We start from the raw sequence: 10,837 nt of genomic DNA, 5'->3' as shown, positions 1-10,837 counted from the left end.
TTATTATTATTAAAGAAAATTACCCAAACCTTCATCAAACACTCTCATGATATTTCAATTTTCAGGGAGAAGAGGAATAACAATAGTAACAATGATAGTTAAAAAAAAAAAAAAAAAAAAAAAAAAAAAAAAGCCAAATTGCGCTAGTTAAATCATAATAAAAAAAATTAAATTGGTTGAACAATTATAATTGTATGATGCATTTTATCATTCGGATTTAGGGAATTTTTTACCTAAAAATAAAAGACTAAACTTAATAGTTTCTCCAAATCACAAATAGCCCAAGTTTCTGATGGGTTTTATGCTAGGGCTAAATACGTTTGACCCCCTGTAGTTTAACGCCTTTATTTTTGCCCCATGTGATTCATTTCCTATCATAGATAATACCTCATTTATGGTTAAAGACAGATATAGTACTTTCTTCCAACTTCCGTCCAAAAATTGACGGAAGTCCATATCAACACCTCTCAGGCGTTGACACGTGTCCGGTGCACTAAAAAAGCTTACAAAAATGAAAATAATAAAACTTTAAAAAAAAATTAAAGCATTAAAAAAATTAAAAATAAATAAAATAAAAAAAAGGTGGCTCGAGCCACCCCCATGGCCCAAATGAGGTGGTTCGACCACCCCCATAGAAAAAATGAGGATGGCTGAAACCACCTTGAAAAGCCTTGGGGTGGGTTCGGCTATCCCAGATTGGCTGATTTGGGGGTGGCCGAACCACCCCTGTGGCCCATGGGGGTTGTTCGGTCACCCCCACAAGACCAAAGAGCCAAAAAAAATAAAAATAAAAAGATTTAGGAGGTTTGACCCATTGGGATGGCTGAACCACCCCGGTGGCCCATGGGGATAGTTTGGCCACCCCCACAAGGCCAAAAAGCCAAAAAAAAAAAAAAAAAAAGTTTTAGGAGGTTTGGCCCTTGGGGGTGGCCCCTGGGGTGGTTCGACCACCCCCACAAAAAAAAAAAAAAATAAATAAATAAAATTAGGGGGTTAGGCCCTTAGGGGTGGCTGAACCATCCCCAAGGGCCACGAGAGGTGGTTCAGCCAACCCCAGATCGGTCGGTTTGGGGTGGCAGAGCCACCCCTATTTTCTCATTGGGGGGTGGTCGAACCACCCCATTTAGGCCATGGGAGTGATTCGACCACCCCCTCATATTTTTTTTTCATTTTTTTTTAAAAAAAAATTAAAGCTTTTTATTTTTATTTTTTTTTTATTTTTTTTAATGCATAGAACACGTGTCAAACACCTTAGAGGTGTTGATGTGGACTTCCGTCAATTTTTTAATGGAAGTTTGGATAGAAGTACTATCTCTATCTTTTACCATAATCAAAGTACCATCTATGATACGAAATGAACTATAGGGCAAAATTAAAGTCATTAAATCACATAGGGCAAAAACGTATTTATCCCTTCATATTATGGGAAAATCTATGATAATCCTTGAGTAAACGCACGATTTGAAGTCACTCCCTTACTTTTTAATTTTGGAAATTAGATGCCTGAGTTTTCGATTATTTTAAATAGATCCCTACGTTAATTTACCATCCAAGTTTACTGTAAACCGTAAGTACCACGTCAGCATTTTTGGTTAAAATAATATTTTTGTTATTTTATTAAAAATTAGAATCTAAAAAACAATAAAAAAAATTAAAAAAAAAAAAAACCATAGCTTTATCGTCTTCTTCAACCTCTTGAAGCCTCTCTCCAATGGCAGATCGAGGTTCATTTGCAGACCAAAACCATTTCAAACCCCAAAAACCATCAACCACAACTGTATAATTTTGCTTACATAAAGAGAGAGAGAGAGAGAGAGAGAGAGACAAAGAGAGAGAGAGAGAGAGCATGGCTCTAGATGATGTGGCAAGGTGTGAAGAAAGAAATAATGTGAAGATATTTTTCACCTAGTTCCAAACTTCCAGTCAATACCCAGATCTTTTAAACGAGTACGAATTCAATTTGTCCTACCCGGACCTTAGCTTCCTTGGAAGTTCATTGCCAAAGCAACCATGATACTCAAGCCACTCCAAATGACCCGAGCCCCCCACACTTCGGATCAGAACTCGAATCATCACCAACCGTACCTTGTGCAGTATTGGGCGACAAAGTTGTCGGCACCGGACTTGACGAACTACAACTCAATGGAAGCGTTACCAGTGCCTCACCCAGAGTTGCCGATGTAGAGCCCCATATTTTAAGTCATAGATATGACGTCTTAAATTGGAATTTTAAGACCTTATAATAATACAAAAGAATATATGATTTTATGAATATTTATAGGATTAAATATTCATTAGTATTTGACCCTATTATAAGAATATTTATAGGATTAAATATGCATTGGTATTTGAGGCACGTTTATGATTCCAAATTGATTAGATAAATTTAACGGACCTTAAACTTGAGAATACAACATTATAAATAGTCGGTCTGAATAGGGTGATCGATCCACAAGATTGGTGATCAATCCACAATGGCACTCGATCCCCTAGTACCTGACACTCGATCTTAGTTGTGCTCGATCCACATAATGTTGCGCTCAATTGCAATGACGCTCGATCCCCACTTGCGGCGCTCGAGCGACATAGAATTGTAGAAGATAAATATCACACACCAGCTGTCCTCTGATTTTTATGCAAACTCATCATTACATGCATGACTCGATGCCCAGGTGTTGTATTCTCAGCCTTGGATCAAGTCTGACTCAAACTAATCTCAACCATCCAAGCTTCTATAAAAGGAGATGCAGCCCCCTTTAGTTTTCACGCACAAAGTTGAAGCTTTCTCCCTTTCTCTCTTTTGGTTGCAACAGAAAACCCTATCTGCTCTCATCTCTTTCGCCCAGCCTAGAAATAGGAAGGAGGAGCTCTCAAACTCTCCCTTCCCTCACGGCCTCCAGTGGAAATCACAGAAATAAGAAGCTCTCAATGTTCTCTCCTTCTCCCTGTTTTTCCTGTCATGGCCAGCATCTTAATTTATAAATTAAAGGCTCTCGAACTCTCTGTTTCTCTCATGGCCAGCTAAAGGGAAAAACCAGAAAACTCTCTTTGCTTTCCTCTCTTCTCTCTATTTCCTCCCATGGCCTACAACAAAAAAATGGAAACCTCTCTCTCTCTCTCTCTCTCTCTCTCTCTCTCAACTTCATTGTCTCGGTCATCAAAGGTGTTTTAGAAAGAAAATAAAACTCTTCCTCTCTTTCTCTATGTCTCTCGACATATAGCCCAAAAATAAAAAAGTTCTCTCTCTCTCTCTCGGACTTGGTTTTAAGCTTAGAGTCCTTTTTTTTAAAAAAAAAAAAAAAAAAAAAAAAAAAAAAAAAAAATCTCAAATCTTATGTTGAGATATTTTGGGTAAGATCCTAAAGCTTTGTTTTAGTTTTTATACTTTTAAAGTTATTAGGTTATCTAAAGATTAATGTTGTGCTTAAAGAATATTTTTCAAAGTAGTGTAATTATTTACCAAATACGCAGTTAATTATGCCCAAATAAAATTGGATGTTTTATAAATGTGCCGTTACTGATGAGTGCCAGAAAGTGTATACTTGGACCCCTTAATTTACACTAGTTAAACCTTTAACTTTGTTATTTTATGATATTTTGGCTAGTTTTGGTGTTTTTGCATTTTTGCAGGACATTAAGAGAAAAATGGTAATTTTCAAGTAAAAATACATAAAAAGCTGGAAATTTGGAATTGCTGGGAAGTCGATCGATCGAAAATCGCCCGATGTCGATCGAACGATTATAAAATCGATCGATCGAATTTATGCGGAGCTGGAATTTCAGAAACCCTAGCTAACTCTATAAATACCATTCTTTTCTCATTTTTGAACCAGAGGAGGCCGCTTAGGAGCGCCCTAGGCGCCGTTCTCACTGTAGTTTAGGGCTTTTGTGTTGATTTTGACCTAGAACTTCAATTCTTTGTAAGTTTTCTTTGATTTTAATGCATTCTTATTGTTTATTTATACTTTCTTTAGTTATGTGTAGCTAATATTTCGTCTAGGGTTGAGGATGAAACCTCACCATTGAAAAGAATTTGCGTTTCCATGCTTGTTTATGCTATTTGAGTTTTTGGATTTTGATTTCTCATTGTTCTACTTCGATTTTTGAGATGATTTTTGGATATCTTTTGTGATTTTTGGATATAAGTGATGATTTGAAATAGTTTCATTAAATTGATGGCTTGGGTTTTCATTTATCAAAATGTTGGATATTCGGTGTGTTTCATTTCATGGATACATTTGATGATTTAGTCAAAACTAGATATCTTTTGTGATTTGTGCAAGAATGGATTCATTGAATGATTTAAACAATTTTTGAAGCAAAGTAGAGCATACCTAAGATTTGCATGTGAAAACCTCAAAATATATGTGATGAGCATGAGAATAGGTTGCTATGATTTGGTGGGTGTGGATTCCAAAACCTTAGACCCCTTTATTTTCATTTGTTTTGTTTATGATTTCTTTTATCAAAAACCCCTAAATTTGAAACTAGGTTAAAATAGGATTAGTTTGAATAGAGATTAATTTTCGCAACTCAATTCCCTGTAGGATCGACATCGCACTTGCATAACACTATATTGCAAACGATTCGTGCACTTGCGAGTACATTTAAAATACACATCAGTTACACTGCCCAAAAATCTAAAAATGTTTTTAAGCATGTTATTCCGCTCAAATTTTATAAGGTTATAAAATGAAATTATCTGTATTTATACCATTATGTCGCTCATATATTTTTAAAATATTCTACCCATTTATTTATACTAATGGGATTGTAACTAATGCCGTTATTCCGCCCAAATTTTATAAGGTTATAAAAATAAATTATCTATATTGCTGTTGTGCCGCTCATATGTTTTTAAAATATTATACCCATTTATTTATACTAATGAGATTGTTATGTCTAATTTTATAAAAAAGAATGTTACACTTTTAACATACAAATGTTATTATAATGTTGTTTTATTTAGTAGGTATTTTAAGTGTTAATTAAATAAATGTCGTAATAATGCCCACATGAAAATATATGTGTTCATGCAACCAGCCTAATTTTATATGTCGTTATAATATCCAAACGACATTAGAAAACTATGTTAAGTTATTTAGAAATCAGAAGTGATAAAAATATTAAAATAGGTTTCTTAGCAATTTGTACTAATACACTATCACATGTACAAAATTGTATTGCAGTAATCACTTGTGTGGATATTCTCTTAAGTGAAAGGAAGTAAGTATAAATTACTTACTGAGCGTGATACTGATTTCTATAATACATTAATTGCATATTTATTTAATTGTATGTGTGAATGAAACATTCCATATTATGCATACCGTTGTGATTAATGAATTTGATAATAACAAAGTTGGGAATAACGGCTTCCAATAGACCAGGGGTTAAAGTCCTACTGCAAATTAAGAAGACCAAGGGTTCAAGTCCCAATGCAAATTAATAAGACTAAGAGTTCAAGTGTGATAAGCATTGAAAGTTACACATTCAAGCCCCTTAACTTATATATGTTAATTCCTTAGCATTGTTATTTGTTTGATTTTGTGTTGTTTTATTGTTTTCAGGTTTTAAATAAAGATGCAATTAATTTCATTGATTTTGGGCTTAAAGCACACTTTGAGAAGACTTGGAAAATATGTTTAAGCTTAACCAATCATAATAAAAGACCTATATGATGTGGTTAAGTTTAATCAAATCAAGTGAAGGATTAAATCGGAATTTCTCCTCTAAAAGTCAAAATCGGATTGGATTCAAATTTGGATTCTACATATGTCTTAGTGTTTGGATCATAACTTTTGCGTCAGATATTGGATTGCAATGAAATTGATGGCGTTGGAAAGCTAATAAAATATTTAACAAATATGTCAGAAATAGCTTTTCTCTAATTCGAATGTTTACTATGTTAAAATCGCCCTGCAATAAAATACCGCAATTCTGGCCGAATTTGGAATCCTTTTCCTACTTGGATTGAAGTTTCAATCTCCTAATTGAACAACAAGACTCAAGAGCAATTTTTCTGGAATTCCAAGGGCTTCTAGGACTTGTGTGCTCCCTATAAATAGACCCCTAAGCTTCAAGAGAATGTGTGCTTGGTGCTTGGGCTTGTGCTTAGATTTAGACAGAAAATTCTTCTCGGAGGCTTGACAAGTTGAAGAGGAGAAGAACATGGCAGGAGGCCATCCCAGCACTACGATGAGCGGCTAAATTCCTAATAGGGTGTTGATGTAGCCCTTTTCTAAGTAACAATGGTTTAATTGTATTTTAGTTTGTGATTTTCTCTATGCATGATGGTTGTATAACTGTGAGAATTGATTTTAATTTATATTTAATCATTGTGAATTTCTTATCTTGTCTTAAAAAGTCTTTTATATTGATTGAACTCAATCCTTCATATTTTCTGTGATTATGTGAATGATTGTTATACAACGATTTTAATTGATATATGATCAAGAGGATTAGATAGACCATGCCTAGGGAAGACGGATTGTACTACACCCTAGTTTAGTGTAATTTAGGTAGACAGTCCGTGCCAACCGAAAATGGGTTATACTATTCCATTGATTGTGTGTATATCCTATTAAAGACATAGCTAGTCCATGCCTAGGGAAGACGGGTCGTACCGCATCTTAGTGGTTAGGTGGACGGTCCGTGCCAACCGAAGATGGATTATACTTATTTTTTAGAGGTAATTTCTTGACTACTCGAGTGAGACGAGCCCTTTATCATGCATAGTATGAATTTTTCTTATTAATTTACGATTGACCATTGTTATGCGATGAGTGGTGAAATCAATCTCCTATTCTTTATCTCATCCATATTATCTTTAATTTTATGTCTTTTACTTTTATGTATTTATTTTAAGAAAACAAAAATCAAATATCTTTTAAATTAAGTTATTTTTAATCTTGAAAAAATTGATAGCAATTCCTACGCAGTCCTTGAGGTTCGACACCCTCTTTATAGCCTTATCCTACAAGGATTCGTCCTATTGCGAGTGGTTATTTATTATTGATATAGGGATAATTACACTTTACCCCCCAATGTACCAAAATTATTAGATGACCCTCCCAAACTTGCCAACATGTGGCAAGTTATACCTTCCGTCCACTCGCCTGTCTGTTTGGATGGAAAGTCGGTCACGTGTGTTGCACATGATCTTTTAAGCAAAAATAATTCCAAAATTGCCCATCTATTGAACGCAGCGTTTCAGTAGCCGTTCACGTGAAAGTTGTCTTCAAGCTTTCTATGATAGGTGGAATGGTTTTAGGTATCTCAAAGTCGTCTTCAAGCTTTCTACCCCCTTGACTAGGCACTTACTGCACAGGAACTCCTCTGCGTACATCTTCTCCACCGTCTGATCACCATCGTGCAAGAAAACGTGAGTCTCACCGTTTGTTTTGTGCAAGCCAGAGAGACGGGGACAAGGGGAAAGTGGAAAGAATGAGTGGTGGTGAAAGGGAAGAGACAACGTTGGAGAAGAAGAGCAGCTGAAGAAGAAGAACATGCAGTAGCTTTGATCACAGGGGTTGAGAGGGAATCACCAAAAACACTGCAAGTCAAACCAGGAAAACCAAAGCAGAGCTGGAGAAGAAAACCATGCAGTAGCTTTGATCACAGGGGCTGAGAGGGAATCACCAAAAACGCTGCAAGTTAGACTAGGAAAACCAAAGCAGAGCCGAAGAACAAGACCAGTAGCTTCTATCGCAGGGGGGAATCGCTGATGCTTCGCAAAACACACCTGGATACCAAAAAGAACGAGAGGGAATCGGAGAAGATGGGGAAAATTAACGTAAAACCTCACAAAGAGGTGGGTCAGACTGGAAGAGGGGGAAGAGGTTGGGGTTTCCCAATAGACCCCATCAATAATTAGCCTGGCCACTGGCCATATACATGCCAAAAACAACGTTGACTCTAAGTCAATGCCCCCACCATACAAGCTAATGATAATACGGTTGAGACATGCTATGCAGTGTGCTTTAGTCCCTTTCCTATTCTCTACCCCCTTGACCAGGCTCTTACTGCACAGTCATGGCCGAGCACGAAGACGAGGAAGTTGCAGGGGGCGAGTGACTTGAGCACCTCGAAGGTGACCGTGATCTCACCCAGCGACTGCTGTGGGACCACCTGTGAAGTGGCGTAGTGGATGATGGCTTCGAGCTGGGTCGACGTGGGCGAGTAGTTGGCGACGACACGACTTCTGGTGGCGTCGCCGACGAGTGCGCAGAGTAGGGATGTCTCTCCGATTGGACCGCATCCGATGAAGCTGGAGACTAGCAGCACGCCGCCTGCTATATTGGTTGCTGGTACCTCGCAGAGGACAAAGACATTCTACCAAGAAGGAAGATGCATGCCGCACGGGGGGTTTGAACCGGGTATTTGGTGGGTTTGAACCTGATATAAAGGCTAATGGTGACAGGGGTATTTTGGGAATGATTTATGCTTAAAACGTAATGTGCAACGCACGTGACCGAACTTCCATCCAAATTGACGGGTGAGTGGACGGATGGTATTTATTGCCACAAGTTAACAAGTTCGGGAGGGTCATCTAACAATTTTGGTACATTGGGGGGTAAATCGCCATCCCGTGGATAAAACAGGGGGGTAAAGTGTAATTATCCCATTGATATATTTTGGTAAACAAAAAACCACATCAAAGTGCCAAGGCAAATTAATAAGACCGGGGGTTCAAGTTCTAAGGTAAATACATAAGACCGGGGGTTTAAGTCCCACGGCAAATGGAAGGGAGTAATAGCTCCAGTCAACAGCCGCTAATCGAGTAATTGCTCTAAACAAGTGGAGTGAAAGAAATAAAATAGGGGTAATTACCTTTTCCCCCCATGAACTACTAACTTTTGCGCAAAGCCCCCACAAACTACCAACTCGACCAAAATAGAGCATTCAACTACCAAAGACAATCATTTTCCTCCCTTTCGTCAGTCAAAGGGGTTAAAACAAACAGTCAACAGGTCACGTGATCGTCACACGCCGTTTTACCCTCATTTTCTTCCTCTTTTCCCCCATGAACTACCACCATCTTCCATTGTTTTGATCTTGTGCACTTGCGAGTAAAACGTACAAGTATTTGCCTATTTATTTAGGTAGATATTTGCACAACACTGCTCTCTCGACAGAAAATCGCCATGTTCAAATAACCATACAGAAGGACGATTTTTGGTAGAAATGTATCCACAAATCGAGGGTTTTGTTTCCCATTTATGTATGCATCATTTTGCTTTCTACTTCTTTCTTCACAAATGCACAGAATTCTTCATCGTTCAACTCATAGACATCCCTGTAGAGGTAGGAGATGAAACTCATAAGATTCTATTGAAGAGATTCTCTCTCTCTCTTGGTTTCTCTTTTTTTTTTTTTTTTCCCTTTAAGTTTTGTTCTTGTTGAATTTCAGTTTTTTCACATCTTTTTATTTCTAGGTTTCAAGTGTTGAGATTTGCTGAACTTTGTGATGAGTGTGATGGGCACGAGGGGTTGGCTCGTTGCTGGGTCTCACAATAGGAATGAGTTCATTCTGATCAATGCAAATTACAATAGAAGGGAAAGAGCATAAGCATACCCCTTTTTTTTTATTCATTTTCTGATTTGGGGAATACCTATTTGCACAATTTTTTTATTTTTCATTGTGGGGATTATTAGAAATGTGAAAAAGATTGGGGCTTTCTATGGTATTTTCATGCAATTTGGGTGCCTTTGTTTCTGATTTGCGTGATGTGCTTGGACATTGATGATTGCTTTTGTGGCTTTTGGTTTTCTTGCTCACAATTTGACTTGGGTTAGTTATACTTAATTCACTGTATATTTCTACCTAATAGTGGCTCAATTCCTAAGAGAATATTTAGTTAGATCGACTCTCTTTGACTAAAATGTTGATTTACAGTTTGTGTCCAAACGGGCGTGCTTAATTTGAAGTTTTAACAGCTTTCTGTTGTTAAATTTGTTCTTTTTTTGGACCTGGGCTAGAATAAAGCTGTGCAATTAAAGGTTTCTGCCTTTTGGTTGAATTCTTTGAATTTGGTAGCATTTAGGAAAAAACTTTGGATTCTTATTATGATGAACTGTTTGATTTTTGTTTTTCTTTTGTTTCTGGGGCCGCCGCATGCAGTTTTTGTTTGTTGGGATTATGGGGCAAAAGAAGAGGACCACGCTTTACTGTATATCTCATGTAAAAGAAGAATAGATCTATGGTCGCATATATGTACTAATACTAAGACCTTGCATAGAAAAAGAGATCAACTGATGCAAAGAAAGTTGTGTTTGTATTCCTTTATGGCCTTTTTCAAATTTTGAGGTGATTTTGTGTTATGCAAAAAGTCTTCAATAGAGCAATGGAAAGGTAGAAGCAAATAAAAGTTATAACATCAAGCTTCCTCCACTGCTTCATTCACATGTAAGCTAAAGTATACAACTGTTATGATCTCCATAGTGGGTATGAGCCTTTGGTGCCCTTTGGATTGATCCACAGGGCTGTTGGTTTGGTTCATGTAGGAGTTGTTGACTAGGGAAAATAATTTGTCTACCATAGTATGTATTGGTGGAACATATCTGCTAACGTACATAATTAGCTTGTGAATTATTTTATAAATCTTAGGTTATAATTGTTTTTCTTGTATTTTGGTGATTCCTTATTTGCTTTTTTGGGCATGGTAAATTGAACTTTTGTATGATTAATCATTGGTTAATGATGTTTTTCTTCAAACTTTTATCTGCTCCAGTCAAGCTTTTGAAGAAAGTGTTAGCCCTGCTTTACATTTTTTTGTGCAGAACAACTATCTTGAACGGCAAATGTATATGAAAAAGGCATCTAAAGAGCGGAAAT

This window comes from Alnus glutinosa, chromosome 3 (assembly GCF_958979055.1).
Source record: "Alnus glutinosa chromosome 3, dhAlnGlut1.1, whole genome shotgun sequence".
In the NCBI taxonomy this organism is placed as follows: domain Eukaryota; kingdom Viridiplantae; phylum Streptophyta; class Magnoliopsida; order Fagales; family Betulaceae; genus Alnus; species Alnus glutinosa.
Note: the sequence above shows the minus strand (reverse complement) of the source record.